The sequence below is a fragment of the Parasteatoda tepidariorum genome, chromosome X1, assembly GCF_043381705.1.
Source record: "Parasteatoda tepidariorum isolate YZ-2023 chromosome X1, CAS_Ptep_4.0, whole genome shotgun sequence".
Classification (NCBI taxonomy): domain Eukaryota; kingdom Metazoa; phylum Arthropoda; class Arachnida; order Araneae; family Theridiidae; genus Parasteatoda; species Parasteatoda tepidariorum.
Genome location: NC_092214.1, coordinates 58,453,172 through 58,473,629, shown reverse-complemented (window position 1 = coordinate 58,473,629; position 20,458 = coordinate 58,453,172). Strand labels below are relative to the sequence as shown.

The following is a 20,458-nucleotide window of genomic DNA, read 5'->3' as shown; positions in this document are numbered from 1 at the left end:
ATTGATTCAACCGCTTTGTTTAATTTTTTTTAAATATTTGCGCTATAGCAAAAGTGGCACTAGACCTAGTATATATTTCGGACATTTACCTAAGGTCTAGTCATACTAGGTCTGGTTAAGTGTCTGGCTATATTTTCTAAAAATATTTTATTTTAATAATTTTTCTTCTTCGCTTCTCAATAATCTTCATTATCTTCCATGTTTTCTCGATATTTAAATTTTATTTTATGAGTTCTATATACTTGGAGCTTATGCGCAGGAAATAAAACTTTTTTGATTTCCTTCGTTGGTTTTTTCTTTTTTCTTTTTATCATTATCATTTTCGTCTTTATAGTGCCATATATATATATANATAATATATATATATATATTAATCCATCGATGACCATTTGAAAATGACAGCTTATTCACTGTCTTATTATGGATGGGGAAAAATACCACTAAAGAAGCAAATGTCAGTAAAACGCTTTTCGTTTCTAAGAAATTTTAGAAAACGCAGACCCATGCCCAGTGATGCAAGAAGAATAGACCTCGGGGTCAATATTTTCCCCCACGCTTAGGGTGGACATAGAAGGTTTGATTGAAATAGTGCTTGAGAGCATTGATAAAAAATAAAGAACAAAAAACTAAAACTGATTTTAAAGACAGCCTTTCTAGACTCATTTTTGCACTACCAGGGCCAAGCTAGTACTTTGAGTTAAATCCTGAATCAAATTAATCATATTTTTGTGGAGTTAGAAGACGAAAAATACACATATTTAAAGCGCTTCTCATGCAACGACTATAAATAAAATTTCCGCTCCTAGACATACAAATATTAAAATTACAATAATTTCATTTGGTAGATATAATTCTATAAATATTAATCTTTTCAAATCTTTAAACATTCTTCCGATTCATCATCTTCTTTTCTATAAAATCTGTCTATATTTATATATGAGTCCAAAATGAGTGTAAAAAAGCACGAAAATGTTAACCAATCCAGATCTAACGTAACATGTAAAATACCGACCCTCATAAAAGTATATATCGTACAAAACTTACGATATTTAGCTCCCAAATTTTTCGGTAATATTCCCACCGATTTGCAAAATGCTCCTAATAAAGGTTCAATTAAACGGAAATTAAAGAAATGTTCAATTACTGTTATTGATACTGAGAACTTATTTTTACTTTACCTTTCACCCTATGCACGTAGAAGAAAATACTGGCAAAAGTACCGTAATCTATGGAAATGACATTTCTGGTAAGAAATTCTGGTAAATAAAACCAAAATATATTATATTTAACTTTAAATTTGATAATTTTCCATTCGTATGGTACGGGCATACCAGAAATTCCAGTTTTCAAAATTATAGTTCTTATTACCACTCATTTAATAAAAAATATATAACTGAAAAGTAAATTTAAACGAAAAATTGTTTTTATGCCATTCTATGAGGCATCGGGATAAAATTATCAAATTTCACCACATTTACCAAATTTCATCACATATTAGAAAACTATATATTATTGGCAATTTTACCAAAGCGTTTCGGTAAAAATTACTGATTTTTTGGTGTTCCCATAGAGCCAGAAAAAGTATATTTTACCATATTCTGGTAATTTTGACTATATTTTTCTCTTATTGTATGCTTCTTAAAATGTATAGTGACTGTAAATTTTTACTTATATTAAACGCCACCTGCTTGATACTTTAGTATGTTATGTGAATCGTAGGTTTGTATATTCAATTTTATGTGTTGTCCTTTTATTTCTTTGTGTTCATTTATGATTATTTATTTTTATTGTTACCATTATGAACCATGTGATCCCTGGTAACAGAAATATTTCCTGTTTGTTTCTTTCCTTGTTTTCTTGTAAATAATAATTATAATAATAAAACAATTCAATATAGAAAAAAAATTTAACATGATGCCAAAATTATTTGGATAAAAAAATTACAAAAGATACACGCATGTATTATTTTTTTTTATTACGATTTTTTTCGCAATGAATAACAAAACTAAATATTTAGAAATAAGAATCAGTAATCAGATTTATGTAGATTTTTCATGAGACAAAAAAGGAGTTTAAAGTAATTACTTTTTCTCATCTTATTCCATAAAAAAATAAAGAGTTATTAGAAGATAAGAAAAATCAACCGATTGAGAGCTTTTTAAAAAATTTTAAAGTTAAATAAAAATTATTATCACGAAGGATTATTATTGTGAACCATAAATTCTTTTATTAATTTGAACGAGCTTATTTTTGAACTAAAAATTTTAGTTAGCCGTAATTACTATAACTAAAAAGGAATTCTAGTAATTTTTGATGAAATTTTTGTAAAAAAAATACGTGAGAATTGAATGAGCAGTTTTAAGTGGTTACGTAATAAACTAGCTCTTAGGGATTGTAATTTTTAATTAATTGCAATGATTCTTAATTAATTGCAATGTATATTTCGTAAACAAGAGTTGATTAGACTTTCGTTGTGACTATTTCTCTATAAAAAACATAACTTGATCACTTCTCAATTTACACAACATATATTTAAAAAAAGAATTTTTAAAGTGTTTTAAAAGTTGTCTGAGTTGGTATTTTTTTGTAATTTTTCGTACGTGAGCTACACGTAAAAGAAAAAATAGATAATTCAAATACCACGTATTTTTAAGGTGCTCGACTAGTGCAAAAATATGATTTTGGGAAAAACTTCCGAAAATAAGTTAATTATCAATTTAGAATCCCTGTACTCTTAACTTTCTGAAAATACTTCACATCTGCTTGTACTACAATTATTTACAAAGTTATAGCAGTTTTTGTGCCATGGAATAGACTAATAATTAACAGTAGATAGACTAATGATTAATCGCATTTATCTCAAAATCAAATTTATTCAAGCACGATATATCATGTTGTTTTTACAATAATTGTCTAAAAATTTTTTTTAGTGCCTATGATTATAGCACGCATATTTTGAACTACAAGCTGAGAGAAAAAAGCAGAATTTGTCATTTTATGTATGTTTTTTCACAAAGACAAATACGGAAAATTTTAAAAATTTGCTTTTTTAAACTACATTGATCCCTAACTCAGTAGTATATACACTTACTTTTAAGGTTTAAAACATAGTTGATAGCAGTCTAAATAAAATCCTCAAAGGATTTTTTGTTTTAGGCGATAGAAATCTTTTACCATGTTACGTATAAGCAAAAAATGTCTTATTTTTTACCTAAATATTGCCATTTAGAAAATAATAATAATTTTTTGCTAGTTTTACAAGTTTTTCACGCAATAAAGCAAATAAGTATTTTTTTTGAAATTTTATATTAGTATTTTTTAAAAAAAGTTGTCGAAACTAGTCGGATACCTTAAAAGTTTTCTAAGCTATCAATGTAATAACTTTATTCTTATCTTGATTTAAAAAATTGACTACGAAAGCAAAATTAAAAATCGATAATAAAGAACGAATTGTGAAATTGTATGGATGAAAAAATTTGTTATCTTCATCTTTGAAGATAACAAATTCTTTGATTCGTAAATTGGAAGAAAAAAGTTTTTCTTTCCTATTTTTCTGTCTCTTAATTTCATTTTGTCATACCTATGCATCAATAGGGACTGCTTAGTAAGTTCAAAATATAAAATAAATAAGTTGAATTGCAATAAACTTAGAGTTATTATAAAGTATATTTTTTTCATTCGTTTATTTCATCCACAAATTTTGTATGATCTATTTTTTATAGAATCTATTAGCTTATAATATATCTATACTATATCTAATCTATAGGCTTATACTACGAGGAAGCTGAACTATATTTAAGTGAATGAGTAATAAAAAGCAAATTGATATAGTTAAATTTTCAAGTAATTGAAATGGAGATTTTTAGATTCAAGCAGTTGTGTTCATTCCTTTAAAATTCAAAACTCAGAATTGCTTTAAATTCAATTCAATTAATGTTGTATGAATACAATGGTGTGTGGTACAAACAAAAACGAAAGGTTTTTAACCGTAATAAAATAACAATATGTTATATATGTTACTAACCCAAGAAACAAATAAAATCCGTTTAAAAACGGGTTTTAATTGCTTCTTGGGTCAGCGTGATTTTAACAGATGGTTATGAATAAAATCCTTGATGACAATTACCAGTTTCTAGACCTGAAAGACTTAAATTAATAATGAATACAAATTGTTTTTTAATTATATATCTACATATTAAATAATTAGCATGCTTATAATATCTTATTTTCAAAAGCAGATTTAAATGTGGGATAATTGGAACAGGCTTAAAAGTGGCGATCGCACGTTAGTCAGAGAAACTCCACGAAGCTTAAACTTTAAGCCTTTTCGGGAAATGGGCTTAGCTTATAAGCTTCAGCTTTAATTGGAAAATATTAATATGATACTGAACAGAAACATTAACAGAATTTATTTCTTAAACAATTTCCAGCGTACTTAAAGCTTGTTATCATTATGTGACAGTTGTATCTCTTTTTCAAAAATATTAATTAATTACTAACATTCAATTGCATTCCAATAAGCAAATATAATTGAAAATTAGTAAAAATTTTAAAAAAACTTTGAATTGAAGAATTGATTTCCAAGAAAAACTCTATTCTCTGAAAAAATACTATTATATATATATAGATTTCTAAAAGTCCTAAATTTCCTGACTATATTTTTAATGTGTGAATTTAAATTTGGTTATTATTATTATTATATTAGCTATGTATTTATGTCATATCCTTTGTTTTGAAACAGTTTCCTTTTGTTGCTATATTTCATATAACTGAAGCTCTCGAATTCCCTAAAATGCAATTCTGTAAGTCGAATGTAAAGGACACCATGCCCATTATTTTCTAAAATTGAGTAGATATAATGTCCATGTTGTAGATTTTTCACTCTATCTTATAGTATATAACACTATGTCCTGTCATAACAAATGGCGAAGCTAGTCATAGAGCACCTTCTACGTTTACCTAACAAATCTTAAAATAAAGTTGAAAAAAAAACTAAAATCTGCTCTCCTCAAAAATTACATTTATGTCACATGGTATCCTTTACCTCCGACGAGCAGAATTACATTTTAGGGAATTTAAGAACACCAGCTATGTAAAATATAGCAACCGAAAGTAGCTTTTCAGTAAACAAAGGACATGGCATTACAGATCTTTATTTAAAAATGTCAACATAGTTTAATAATATAGGTAGTAATATATATTACATAACATCTAAACAAAGTAATTATTTGTCCAGCAATTGTTTTCTAGATATAAAATGATTATCATAAATCTTTTATAAACGCAAAGTTCTATTTAAAATTCGTATGGTTACATTATACACAGGAATATATGCTAGAGGACATCCAAATAAAGTAACTACTTGTCAAGTAATTATTTTCAATAAATGTGGTGCGCTTTCAACTAAGAAAACATTGTTTCTATATAGACTATTATTTTAAGATTATTCGTAGTTCCCTGAAATTCGGCAATTTTTTAGTGGATTCAGCGTAGATATGCCGAAACTTAATTAAAATAATAAATCAAAATATTTAATTTAAATATATGAAAAAAGTAACCTAAAGTAGTTAAAAACAATTTAAAGTATCACGCGCAATCTCTTTTCTTTTCTATCGTAAATCTCCGAAACTAGCTCATAGAAGAAAAATCTTTGTGTATTTGAAATCAGTGTAAAACATGAAATCAAAAACAGTTTTAAAATTTTTGGCTCTGAACAGAAAATTAAGGAAACAATGTACTTTATCATGCGTGATAAAATTTGATAAATGTAGTTAAATTTGGCAATTTTATCCTGTTGTTTAACGCTGCAAGAAATTACGGTAAAAAAAATTCGGCATTGCCGGTATTTTTTACCGTAAAATTCATTTTTACCTGAACTTGTTACTGAACAAAAAATCAGATACCATAATTTTTATAATTTTTACAGTATTAATTACAGTAAAAATCACTAAATCACTATAAATAAATTTTACTGTAAGAATTACACTAAAAAGGGATTTTACGATAAAGAAAATGTACCCAAAGTGCCGGTACTTTAAACCGTAATTTGATTTGGAGTTTTTTACAATGTATATTATTTATACAAAGGCTTATGTAGACAAAGCTCTGTACAAAAGTCTGTATGGTTAACAATAGAAATGCATTCAAGTAAACTTCCAAAGTCATTGCTTGTTTGGTAATTAGTTTTTAAATATATGTATGATACCACAATTTTTACAGTAATAATTACAGTAAAATCACTGAATCACTCTTATTAAGTAAATATTGCTGTAAAAATTACGATATAATATTTTACGGTAAAAATGGATTTCACAGTAAAATAAATTGTACAAATGATGCACCCGAAGTGCCGGTACTTTATACAGTAATTTGATTCGTAATTTTTTCCTGGGTATTTGATTGTTCCAAAGGTTTATGAAGGCAAAGTTCTATACAAAAGTCTTTCTAATTAACATTATACAGAGCAGAAATACATTCTACTCAACTTCTAAAGTCATTGCTTGTGATTTTTAAATATATGTATAATTTCGACTAAAAAAATATAAATACATAGCACTGTTTAATATCGACAAGAATAAGTGACATTAAAAGTGTTTTTATTATAAGTTGAGGACTAAATAAGATACTGAAATGATTTCACTCAATAAGTTCATAAAAATGTAATTAGTGAACATGCGTTCAATAACATATTATTAAGGATATCATAGATTAACAATTTGCAATAATGCACAATGCGCTGACTCTGCTCACCTACAGCAGCGCGAAAGGCAGATAAACTTTTATATTTCAAACCTCAGTAAAATTCAATTGATTTGAAGAGGTTTTTGGGGTCGTAGATAAATACACTATTTATGACGGGAGATTCGCACAAAAGCTAGAGTTATCATGAGCATGAGGAGGAAAGTGACAAATAGCCCTAAAGTGAAATTGCTGATGAGGGGTTGAAAATTGAAGAGGGAATGAAAAATGAAGGATTTTGTACTTAAAGCTTCTTTTCTAACAACAGTAAAAGAAGTTTCAATTCGTAACGGTAAAAATTGTGGAGTTTGTAAGTAAGTTTAAACTATTTAAATCGTAAGGGCATCCAAGTCACATAAAGTTATATGTCATGATTTTTCTTTTAATTATAAAAAAAATGCAGTTATTAATCGTCTGACCGGAGAAAAAATTTCGTTTTTATCTAAATTAAAACGAGAGATAAAATTTTGCTTCGTTCTTACTCAATATTGAACTTTAAAAGATGTTGAAACTTTTAATACTCTTACAACTTTTAAGCAATGCATCTAAAAACCCATTAGAAGTAACTATATTGAATCTGGAATGCATATTTTTAATTATTTTATTTTAATTTGTTTTCGAGAAATTAATAAAAAAGTTTCTATAATGCAAAAAATTCTAGATTAAATTACAGTATAAAGTACCGGCACTCTGGGTACATCATCCGCAAAATCTATTTTAACTATTAAATATTATACCATAATATCTATTTAATTAGAGTGTTTCAGTGATTTTACGGTAGTTATAACTGTAAAAATTACAGTATATCAGATTTTTTGATCCGTAACGCGTTCCTTTAAAAATGAATTTTACGGCAAAATGTACAGTTACCTTGAGTACCGGTACTTTTTACCGTAACTTGACCCAAAATCATTTTTTAGATTTTATAATTGCTTTAAACAAATTAAAAAAGAGAAAAATATGATCTATCCATTTCAGAAATTGTTTGAAAATTTCTAAGCATAGCAAAATTTGCTGAAAATAAACTTAAGAGTGGACATTTTTTATTAAAAAAAAATCAAAATACTTTAATATGGCAGTTTAATATTTCAGCTGTATGAAAAATTTCGAAACATGGCTTTTTTAAATATAAAAGTTTTTTTAAAAATGATTCATAGAAACATTTTTTTTTTTTGATATAGTACAGCAGTATGAATAGTTCAAAACTATGCATGCATTTTTAAAAAAGTTTCAAACATGTGTTTCAGACTCCCTTAAATTTATTAACATTAATGTTGAGTATACAAAATGATTCCAAAGTTCTTAGATAAACTTTAAGGGATCATGCAAAGAAATAAAATTTATCAAATATCATAGAATCGCAGAATCAACGAACAACTACTTTGTCAGTACATCATATTAAAGAAAATTATAACTGATAAAATGAATCGATCAAATTTAATTTGAGTTTTTACCTTTTTTATGTCATTCTTAAGCAAAATAATCTTAAGAATCAGTTGAGTAGTTCACAAGAAATAACTATTTAACCCTTTCACAAGTGGTAACAACTCAAGGAATTCTCCTTAATTCCATTTTTTTTTCTCAATAAGAATTTTAAGTTATTTATTTATTCATTTTGCTTTCTGCTTATAACTAATATGACAGCTTTGATTTTTTGCGTTCATTTAGTACAGTTTTTACTAAGATTTTTGAGCTACACGATATTTAAGTACTAAAGGTATGACGTATATCAAGACCTTTTGTACTTAAATATGTACTTAAGACCGCGTATATCCTCATTTGGAAGTGTGCCCAAATGCTTATTATGTATATAACACAGTAAAGAATTTAAAAAAAAAGAGAAATTTACGAAGAAAAATGGAAAAATAAGAATTTAAGACTTATTATTTTTAATAACAGTTATGATGGACTTCTGTTCTCACTCATCGCTTTATATATTACTATTTCTGCTTTATTTTACATTTTTCTGGAATATTTGGTTTTTTTTGGCTCGATTTGTTTCATTATCGAATCAATTTCTTTTTTGTAGTGCTCCTCATACTATTCTAGTGATTTTGATTTGGCCATACAATATTAGAAAGCAATATTAGCACGATTTTGCGGATGTTGGCGTGTGAGCTGACGACAAAATTGTTTCTTTTCGTTGTTTTTCTTTCTTGCTTTTTTAAATTTTAATTCTTTTTTTCAAAATTTTAATAATTTCGTTTATTTTTTCATAATTTCTCTTATTCTCTTTAAAAAAATATTTTTCTTTTTTACTTCTTTCTTTGTTTTCTTTATATATATCTAGAGAAAATAAGGCCATTGGTTTCTTTTCATTCATTCTTTATAAATTACAAGCTCTCTATTACATGGGTAAATAAATCACAATGAAAGAAATAGCTTACTTTTAAGCGTGAAAATAAATAAAAATCTTCACGCTTCATTGTGTTACTTTTTCATCTTAAAGCTTAAACCTGAAACTTTGAAAGATAATTTTTATTTTATTTTACGTTACAAATAATTTTTTTTTTTGAGAAATAAATGCAGATTGATGCTGTGATACTTTTTTTATCTAATTGAAACATATTGTTAGAAATAGTATTTTTTCATGTTTATCAAGAATAACGTCCAGAATAATCAAAAAAGATTTTCATTAAAAACTCGATTGAATAGAGGTTATTAAAGATCAATGGTCCACTGGACTCATGGGAGTAGATTAGAGTTAAAAAAAACAAGTGTGTTAAATGAAATAAAGATTTTGTAGTCCCACAAAAATGCTTTTATCTCTCACTTCATAATAGTTCGGGAGACATAATGCTAAAAAAATCACTCATTCTAATAATTTTTATGAATAACCTATGGTCATTTTATACCTTTATAACCTTTAATGTGAATAACTAAGTTGGCTACAGATTTGATTAGCGATATTTAAAAATTAAGCTAAAATATGTCCATATAGCTCTGAAACAAATACTAATAGTTGAATTTGAAGACCCCGTGCATTCAAAATTGAAACGCCATACATTCATTTTTAAGCAAAATTAGAAAGTTGGTGCCTAAAAAGGAAAAGAGCTTGAAGGTAATATCAAAAATAAACGGTTTACATTAATAAAAATGAGAATATCCGGAAAAGCATACTATCTCTTCGGATAATAAGTAACTATGTGTCTTGCAACTTAATATGTGTTCACATAAAAACACCTGAAACTATTACATTTTTTTCTAAATTTTTATACTAGTATTAAATAATGTTATCTCAAAACATGTATATTTGTTGCAAAGAGTAGAATGATAATGGGTCAAGGGAGCTAGAGTGGACATGGGGCTAAAGTAGACATTTTGAATATCATTTTTATTTAGTGGTCAAATCTCTTCTGTGAGATATCGTAAATTCGCAACACTGGTGTACACTTCCATGTGTATTTGCTTAATCATACTGTGAATACTTTAGTAGAAATTTGCGGCATTTAAAGTTGAAATTTCAATTTTTTGATAAAATAAAAAAATTAAAAACAATATTTATCAAATAAATAATGGTTCTGAACTGCATTGAGTTCAAAATCTCTTTTTAGAATAGGGAAATATTCTATTACAAATTAATATTTTAATTAATGTAAGTCAATATTAATTTTCCTAAAACCTTAGATTGGAATTAATTTGATTTTTCTAGTCTTATCTGTAAATTGTAGTCTTATCTGTAAATCACCTGAAATCATTTGCAATCCTTTTTCAATTTTAAGGAAACGTTGATATCACATAAATGAGGTGTAAAATGCAATGATTTTTATGACGTTTAAAAAAGTGAGGTAATTATTAAGGAAAACTAAATCTCTGCAGATCGTTGTTGTTTTACGAGTAAGATGTTGAACTTAACTTATTACGAAAGATTCGAAACGCCTGTCACCTCAATATTTATAGTCAGTGTAAAAAGGCACCCTGAGTAACTTGTAGCTTAAGGATGGGATTTACTTACTAAATTATGAACTTCATGTTCTTAAGGCTCATTTAAAACTAATATTATTGAATAATTAAAGCTAAATAAAAATTGGGGATTTTTTAAAAAAGCACATTTTCACTGAATAAGCATTCAATTTCTGTCGGTTCTTAAATAGAACATCAAAAATATGCTACCATATGCTTCATGTTCAAATTCTCACATAATATTAATATTGCTAAATAATTAGTACTAAATAATTAGTACTAAAGGAAAAAATAAAAAATTTGGTAAAAGAACATACTTTCGCCTAATAAACGTATGATTTTTTTATTTTCGATTTATTATTAGTACCTTAGAAAATATGCCAGCATATATTTCGTGTTCAAAAGGCCTACATAATATTAATATTGCATTGTAATTGTGAATATTGTAATTGTGAAACATCACACAAATTGGGAGCCATCACACAAATTGTGAACCATCACACAAATTGTGAATTAAGAGCCAAAATCAAGATTTGTACACATTTCGATTTATTAACGTGAGTGTAGTACTATGAAAAAATAACAATAAAACATCGATTGTGAAAAAATTAATATCTTAAATCAATTTTTTGTCGCATTTGCAAAATTGTCCAGCTCCTACACCTACTATTAGATTTTACAGACGGATAATAAAAAAGTTATTTAGTTATAAAATTTAAAACCTATGGCTAGATTACCTAATCACAAGAAATGTATTCGCTACTCAAATTTAAAAAAATATTGAATTATCTAATTATTGTACTACACCCACGATATATTCCCATCTCTAAATTTATTCTACGTATGATATATTTTGAAAAAGTAAAATAAAACAGCATACATCACAAGTATTATGATATATATTGATAAAATAATTGAATTAATTAATTATATGATATAATACTCTCGTATATACGATATAGTATACTCCTATTCATAGAAACAAGTTCTAAACACTAAAAATTAATTACAGGTTTAAGTTTTAAATTTTATTTTTTGTGAGGTTTTTATTTATCTATTTAATTACTGGAGTTATGAAGGTTAAAACCTATAACTAGGTAACCTAATCATATGAAATGTATTCATAACTCAAATTCAATAAATATTGATTTCTAATTGTTGTACTACACCCACGATATTTATTCAACCTATGATATATTTTGAAAAAGTAAAATTAAATAGTACACATCACATCAATAAAATAATTAAATTAATCATACATATACTCGTATACACTCGTATATACAATATAATATACTCATATTCTTAGAAACAAATTCTATAACATATTAACGCTAAAAATTAATAACAGGCTTAAGTTTTATTTTTTCTTGAGGGGGGGGGGTAACACTTAAATGCCTGAAAGAGAGACGGAAAAGAGAAAATACTGGTAGGATACTATTTCAATATTAGATAATATTCGGGAGGAGTTAATCTAGTCTTAACAATAAACAATTCACTGTAGGTAATTTTTTCTCGGCGAAGAAGCAATTCGTTATAAAAATTATATCCGTTAAAAACAATTGGTAGTAATAGATTTTTATTATTCCCAAAAAAAATTTAAAAATGAAATTTACTTGTTACCAGTTTTTACTCTTTTCCGTCTTGATATATATGGTCTTTCACCCCTGTTTAAATGTAATCAGTTTATAAATTTCTTATTATTTACTTATTTAATTATTTTTAGTTTCAGTTTTTATTTTTTTTTTTGAAAAATATGTCAATCATTTTAAAAAATAGATACTCAAAATTCACAAAAATTTACACGGCTTCCTGGAAAATGCTCCGAGCAAACATTTTGTCAATTTGAGGAAATAATTATCGTCACTTACTTAAGGATACACATTTCGCCAAAAACATTAGACTTAATGTTAAGTATCGATTATAATCAATTGCTAAGGGAATGCAACATGAAATAAAGATAGGATAGGTGAATGAATTCTCAATCATCACCAGGATTTAAACCTGGGAAACCGACTTGAAAGGCGAGAGTACTAACCTCTGTACTATCCCGTCATGCAAGGAAAAAGTTTTAAACTCAAATGAAAATTTCATACAACTCCCAGAATGAACAGGTAAGACTCACGAATAAAGAAGTAATTTCGTCAAATAATTGAGAGTTCGCGTTTCGAATTATGTAATTTCGGGATGAAATGACATTCGAAATACATCCAAAAAAAATTTTGAATCGTCACAAATGAGAATTGAATTGAATGTAGGGTTTAGTTGCACAAATTCCAAAAGAGGACAACGTCAACGTCAGAAATTTATTTTATTTTTCAGATTACTTTTAAAAAAGAATATAATGTCTTAGAAATAGTTATAATTTTATCAGATGAGCAAAAGAAATATATTAAATTCTGACAATTTCTGAAGATTCTATTGATATAAAAACTTATATTTTATAATTGTAAAAACGTCAAACCAATTTTTATTTTATTGTAACATGCATTATTGAATCTTTTTGATCTAAAACCGACCATGGTATACAATTCATTGATCAGCAAAAAAACTGCTTTATACTTTCTTATTGAGGTTCTTTTCCATTCAGCTGATAGCCAATTTTTCTACAGTCGTAAGTCAATAAATTTCTCTTTTCATTGAAAAAAAAACAGATATGAAAAGAAACCTTAAAAAATATCTCTTTTAAAAAAGTAAACTTGAAGTAATTCAAGATTTCCTTGAAATAATTTTATAAAACCGATTAAGTATTTATTTGCTCTTTATCATTAAATGTTTTATAACTGTTTTTTTAAAATAATATTTAAATTTAAAACATTTAATAGATATAAGTGTAAAAAATCAATTAGAAAACGCAAATTACTAAATTATTGTCACCTTTTAGAAGCATTCTTATGGGATAACTTTTTCAAGTTTTTTTTTCTTTCATATTTATTATAAATATATTTTCGGATAATTATCTGGATGATCAGGGTCAATTATTTTGTTTTATAACACAATACTGTGAAGCGTATCATTCCATTTTCTTTCACGTTTATTATTTTACACTTTGCACTGTGAAAAATTCTGGTTTAAATTATGCAAAAAAGTGTCCGCACCCTGGGTGCATTAACCGTAAAATTAATTTTAAAGTAAAATACATTTTTACCCTAAAAATTATGCCATAATTTTTACAGTGATACTCATTTAATTAGAATGACTCAGTGATTTTACGGTAATTATTACAGTATAAAATTACGGTAAATCAGATATTTAGTAAAAATGGAATTTACATTAAAAAATACCCTATATTTTTTTAGTAATACAATAGCATACAATTAAAATAATGCAGTACAGTTTTACAGTAAATTTTATACCGTATATTTTACAGTAATAATTATTTAGCCTGGGGATAATAATTATAATTCTGAGTGCCGGGAAATTTTTAAATTTGATCCGGTATTGTTTACAGTATAGTTATTCGTTAACTATTCAGCTGATTTTTCTTTTGCTTAATTTTACGTAAGTACAGAAAAATGACTTATTTTAACGTCTTTTATGGCTGCAAATAGCAAACGCATATATTAATTTAAATTCCGAAAGAACTAAATTTCAATAATAATTACAGTGTTCAATCCCCTAGTTACATTTTAATTTTAAAAAATTTATTACAACGTATAATTGCTGATTTTTTCATAGTTGGTTAATTCAGTTATGTATTTATTGATTTTAAGTACATTAATTTTGTTAAATTTATGTGAAGTCACAAAAAAAATTTTTTTAATTGTAAAGAAGGAATACGTTTCATCTGTTATTTGAATGGCTCTTAAGATTAAGGATCTTGGAAAAAATTTAAAGAGGGAATCATTCTTAATAAGATGTTCTAAAATATTCCAACAATAGTGTGTCCTAAAATATACTTTTTGGAACACATTTTTAGGAATAAATTTTTTTACTCGGGAGAATTTGATATTTAACTCAACTTTTAATGTCCAATATATTTTATTAATTGCTTCAAATTATTAAATCGTTGTTTAACAGACACGAAATTTTAATTGCAAATTTTAACGTAACTTAAATATGAAATAGAGGACATCAAAATGTCTTATTTAACTAGCTAAATTGAAATAGTAATTTAAAAAGAAATTAGTAATTAATTTTTGATAAAGTATTTACTGTTCTTGAATTAAAATTCTAATTGTTTTAGTGCATATTCTTAAACTTTGTGTCAGTTTCTTTAGTCTGAAAACTATGAAATTGTGAAAACTGAAGTTTGTTTTCAACATCGAAACAGCAGTAAGACTATGAACTTTTGGATTTTTACTCATTACGTTACATTATGCTTTATTTATTTCTTCGATCTTAAGTTTAAAGTCATTAAGTCATAAAGTGTCATTAAGTTATTCTGTTTTTGTTTTAACCTATTTTATGTATATACAAAGTATAAAAGATTGATTTTAAAATACTTTGAAGTAGTTTTCGAAAAATATTGAAAAAATATTTAATTTTCCTAATGTTTAAAAGATTCTTTGATTGCAAAAGCAATCACGTATTTGATTTCAGGTTACGGCTAAAAAAAAGTTTGTGAGCACCTTCTTTATAGAAAAACTCAGTTACTTAAGCAAAATTAATTATTATAAACATTAAATCAACATGATTTTTAAAAACATATACATTAACCCCCCCCCCACACACACACACACACACACGAATATTTTACGTTTATTTGAAACACATTGAAGTTTGATTTTAAAATTTTTCAAATTAATTAAAGAAAATTTAAATATTAATTTCTCTTAATTTAAAATCAGATAATTAGATTACGAAACCAATCTGGAAATTTTTTGTGGGGGTTGTCTAAAAAGCTTTTCGTATCCCCTTCTTTCTACAAAAATTCATTGTTACATACTCGAAATTAACTGTTATAATTAATATTTAATTAAAATAATTTGTAAAGTAAGTACATAATTACTTTCAGTAATGTTTACTTGAAGCACCAAAGTTTGCTTCGAAAATATTCCCAACTGGTTTAATTTTTTTAATAAAAATATTCAATTTTCCTAATTTTTAAAAAGGCCCTTTGATTTTGAAGTCAATCAAGCCGTTGACTTTTGTTTGAGAAATCCTGTTTTATACTAACACGCTTAGTTACTTAGACAAAAATAACTATAATGCTATTTAGAAGCAAATCATTTTTCTCAATTGCTTCTTTAACGTTTACTCGAGTTATAGTGCAGTGTTAAAAAACAATAAAAGTTCAAGTTCAGGGCAGCGGTAATCTGTTCATAAGTTCAAAATTAAAAATCTGAAAAGAAATTCCAATCTGTTTGAAATTTAAAATTTTTTTTAACTTTCTTATTTTTTTTAAATAAACTTCTCTTACAAAAAAAAATTACGTCAATACAACATTACAAAATGAAATTTTCATTGATAACCTTACCACATCAACATTGAAAAAAATTAAAATAAATTTATAAAAATATTTTTCACATTGGAATGAAACGAATTCACTTTTTGAAGGGGAATGAGTATGCAATCTAAAATAACTTAAGGAGTACATAAAGCTGATCGTTAAAGTTCCGCAGATCTACTTATTGTCAGTCGTAATCTTCTAGAAAAAGAACGTTTCCTTCCATATGCTTCTTCGTGAAACTTTCTCAAAGAAATCTCTTAAAGCAAGTTCTGAGCTTTATTAAACAACTATAAAAACTTAGTGATTAGACGTTTCTCTTCCAAATTTGTTTCGTGCGATTGACAATAAATGCGCGTAACTAACAAGTTGTATTTCTCAAATAATGCTGATACTCATTACAATTAATTACGTTAAAAAACGAAGACAATAAATTTTATAATGCAAAATGTATTGATAATTCTTTATGTAAAATAAATTGACGTCTTCTTAAAAATATTAATAAACCAATAAATTTAAAAATTTTACAACTTACAAGCCTCTTATTAAGATAATCGTTTAAGTATAATTAAAAGTGTAGTACAACTACATAAATTATTTACGGGTTATTAACATCTTATTCAGCTAAATGTCATTAAATAAAATTTTCTGAACTTCAAATTATTTTCTGTATAAGGTTTATAAATAGCATTATTCATTTCATTTATAGTTTAATAAACAAAATTATTTTCTTTATTAAAAAAAGGTTAGTTTATTTACTTACCGAAATAGATCCAAATCATTTAACAATAATTATTTTTTTATTAATTTGATAAATAATAATATTTCCTTCATTTATAGTTATAATAATAAAATAAAATTTCTTCATGGGAAAAAAGTCCTAATTTATTCTGTTTAAGTTTTATAAATAGCATTATTTATTTTATAGTTTTATTGGAAAACGTATTTTCTTAATTTATGAATGGTTATAACTAACCAATAATCAATTATTTTTTATTATGTGTACATACTTATAATTATTTTATTATATTAAATTATAGTAAAAATATTATAAAATTTCGTAAATTATATTTGGGTAATAAACTCCTCGTTTAATTAATAATTCATTTGTAACTATGTTGATTCTTGTAAACAGATAATTACTTTTTGTATCAGCTTAATAAATGGCATTATTTATTTTATTTATAGTTTTGATATAAAAATAATTTCTTAATTTTAGGAGAAGCTTATAAGTAATCGCGAATCATATTTTCACAATAAATACTTTCCTATAATTCCTTATATTCACTATGTTCAATTATTTAATTAACTATCGTTAAAATGTTATAAAATTTCTGTAAATTATTTGCGAGCTAGAAATTCCTTGGACAGTTAAATATTATTTTGTAATTATGTCGAATTTTCTAAACAGTGAATTAATTCCTGTATAAACTTTATATAAATATTATTATTTATTTCATATATAGTATACTTAAACGAGAAAAATATTATAATTAACTTACTTAATTAAGATAGATCTTGTGAAATAGCTGGAAAAAGCATTTCTTCCCCCCCCCCCACAGTAAACTTATGAAGAGTTTGTTCACATTATATTCTGGGAATTATTCGACTATTGTTATTTCGTAATTTCGTTGAATTGTTTAACGAGTCAATTAATTCACTCTAAACTTTACAAAATCTTTTATTTATTTCATATAGAGATTTAAGATTTAAAAAAATCTTTTCGTAATTGAGAAAAATATTATAATTATTTTACTAAGATAGATCCTGAAAAATAGTTGGAAGGAAAATATCTTTCCGCTCAATAAATTTCAAAAAAATTATGAATGATTTGCTCACATTATATTCTTGGATTAATTCAATTAATATTATTTTGTAATTGCATTGAATTTTTCAAACAGCAAATTAATTCCTGTATAAACTTTACAAGTATTATTATTTATTTCATGTATATTTAATGTAAAAATTATTTTCTTAATTGAGAAAAATGTTGTAATTAACTTACTAAGATAGATATTGCAGAATAGTTGGAAAGAACATTTCTTCCTGTCCAATAAATTTAGGAAAAATTAGGAATGGTTTGTTCACAATATATTCTGTGATTTATTCTATTATTATTTTGTAACTATATTAAATTTTCAAAACAGTGAATTAATTCCTATATAAACTTTTTAAATATTATTTATTTCAAATATAATTTCAATAAAAAAATCTTTTCTTAATTAAGAAAAATGTTATAATTAACTTACCTACTAAGATAGATCTCGTAAAATAGTTGGAAAGAACATTTCTTCCTGTCCAATAAATTTCCGAAAAATTATGAAGAGTTTGCTCACATTATATTCTGGGATTTATTCGAATAAAAAGATAGAAAGGTAAAAGTTTGGCGTTTTTCCAGAGTAAAAGGGATATGAACTGTGCCTTTACTTGTGGCTAGTTTGAAAGTGAGAAACTCGAATGATGCGCATGGGATTACATGGTCAGAGGGAGGCCTGCGCCCTCTTTCACAAGCTCGTTATTTTCCATAAACGGGCATTTCAGTGATTGGTTATGTGGGAAAAAAGTTGACAAATGTTTGTGGCACGCTCTTTCGTTTGCACAGCAGAAAAAAGAACAATTTAATCCGGATTCATTCATTCATCTGAATGATGTAGGAAAAAAAATTGAATTAGTTTAAGAATATGGTAAATAGTAATGGAGTACAAAAATATTAGCTTTGTTTTTATTCAGAGAAGAGTTAATTTGTATACTTGATTCTCTTACCTTTTTAAATGCGATCTTGGAAGATTTTTCGCCAAGGAAATTTTAAAAGAACCACAGTTTATATTCCTTATACTCAAAGCAAAGGAAAGATTTGATTGAACTTATAGACGAATAAATATCTTAAATATTAAACAAAAATAATAATAATCACCAGTTTGGGGAGATTCTTTCAGTCAGATAAAAAAAACATAAAATGGGTATTTCCTCTAAGAATTATTTTTATTTTTGCCCCAAGTAATTGTAGAATATATACAGTGATTTACAAGAATTTTAGTGATAATCCGTAGCATTAAAATTAATTCAAATTTATTTGAATTGATGGGTTTAATTTGACTTGAAATAGTTTCATGATAATACACGCCAACGATAATTTAGTGGATTAGATTTTTAAGCTGATTATAACAATATCTATAATATCTAGGGTGCTAAATATAAATGTATAAACAGTTTTCTTCCATTATTTCTACTTTCAGGAATACCAAGTTGCTGAATTACGTAGTATGATACTTCTACAGTTGCGCAAAAAAATTTACGTTTGTTGCAGAAGTTTTAAAATTTATTTTAACTGTGTTTCGTTGCGCTCTCAAATAAAAAATCATTGATTCTCTATAAGCTCTTATTTTAGGATTCTACTTTGCTCTTCGAGCAATTTTTTTGTAAATTTCTGTATATATTTGTTATTAGCCAAATACAAATCTTAACAATTTGCTATGATACATTTTTTCCCAAAAAAAACTATTTTATTAGTTTGATTCAGGCTTAATATTTGAACCCAATTCTGATTGGTTTTGGCTCATCTACAGAAAATTACTGTAAGTTCAGTGTTGTGAAAATTATTTAGCTTAATCTTCAGTTAAAATGTAAAATGATGTGCTTTAGAGAAATGTTTAATTAAAAATAGTTTCGAGGACATTTAACATTTTAGTGGATGATAGCAACCCCGATAAAACGTTAATTTTTCTCCTAATAAAAGCAGTTTTTAATTCCTTACAGGTTCACTTCACACTTAAACTGTTTAAATATTTTTCTTTTCGCAATTTTTCCATTCTTGCAAATATTTCCGTTTCCTAGCAAATTATAATGGCTTCCTTTTTGTGTGAAGTTAATACGAAAATAATACTTTCCATTCAAAAGGTTTTTCTCTTTTCCTTTCTAAAGTCACCTTGCATAATTATTAAAAAAAATTTAGTAAGTATGTAATAGACATAAAAAAACATAATTAAGAAAATTATTTGAAATGTTTGTTTACGGACATTTAGATTACTTTATTTATAAGTTTTTAAATTTAAAATCACTATTGTTGTTTTGACAACTAAAAATTACTTTAATGGTTGACATAAATCAAATAACTTGAACGTGGTTGTGATAAAAGTTTTAAATCTCGTTTGAATTGATATACAAGCAACTATATCTATTTTCGCATGAACGTATATCATTTTACTTCTTTTAAATTAATGCAAGTATTGAAAAAGTAAACATCCAACTAAACTTAAATGTATATGGTTTATTTACTAAGCACGTGCATAACTATTCCGCTTCACTACATTTTTTATGCTATCAAATTTCCTTAAAAATACTACAATTAAATTATAAATGTATGCAGATTTTATTTTTTAAAACGAAAAAACATTTTTTAGAGGCATACATTTATAGCGTAGGTTTCCA

General features: G+C 25.8%; 1 protein-coding gene across 2 annotated transcripts in view; it reads right to left on the bottom strand.

Annotated features, from left to right (window-relative positions):
• Positions 1–20,458, bottom strand: part of LOC107457480 (leucine-rich repeat-containing protein 15-like) — a 97,811-nt gene that overhangs the window by 63,739 nt on the left and 13,614 nt on the right. Inside the window, exon 1 of one of the 2 annotated variants that reach the window (XM_016075647.3) lies at positions 18,280–18,477. The exons of the other annotated variant lie outside the window; for it this stretch is intronic. The gene's annotated coding sequence lies outside the window, so the exon portion shown is untranslated. Of the gene's footprint in view, positions 1–18,279; positions 18,478–20,458 lie in introns of those variants that run through there. 2 annotated transcript variants of the gene reach the window in all.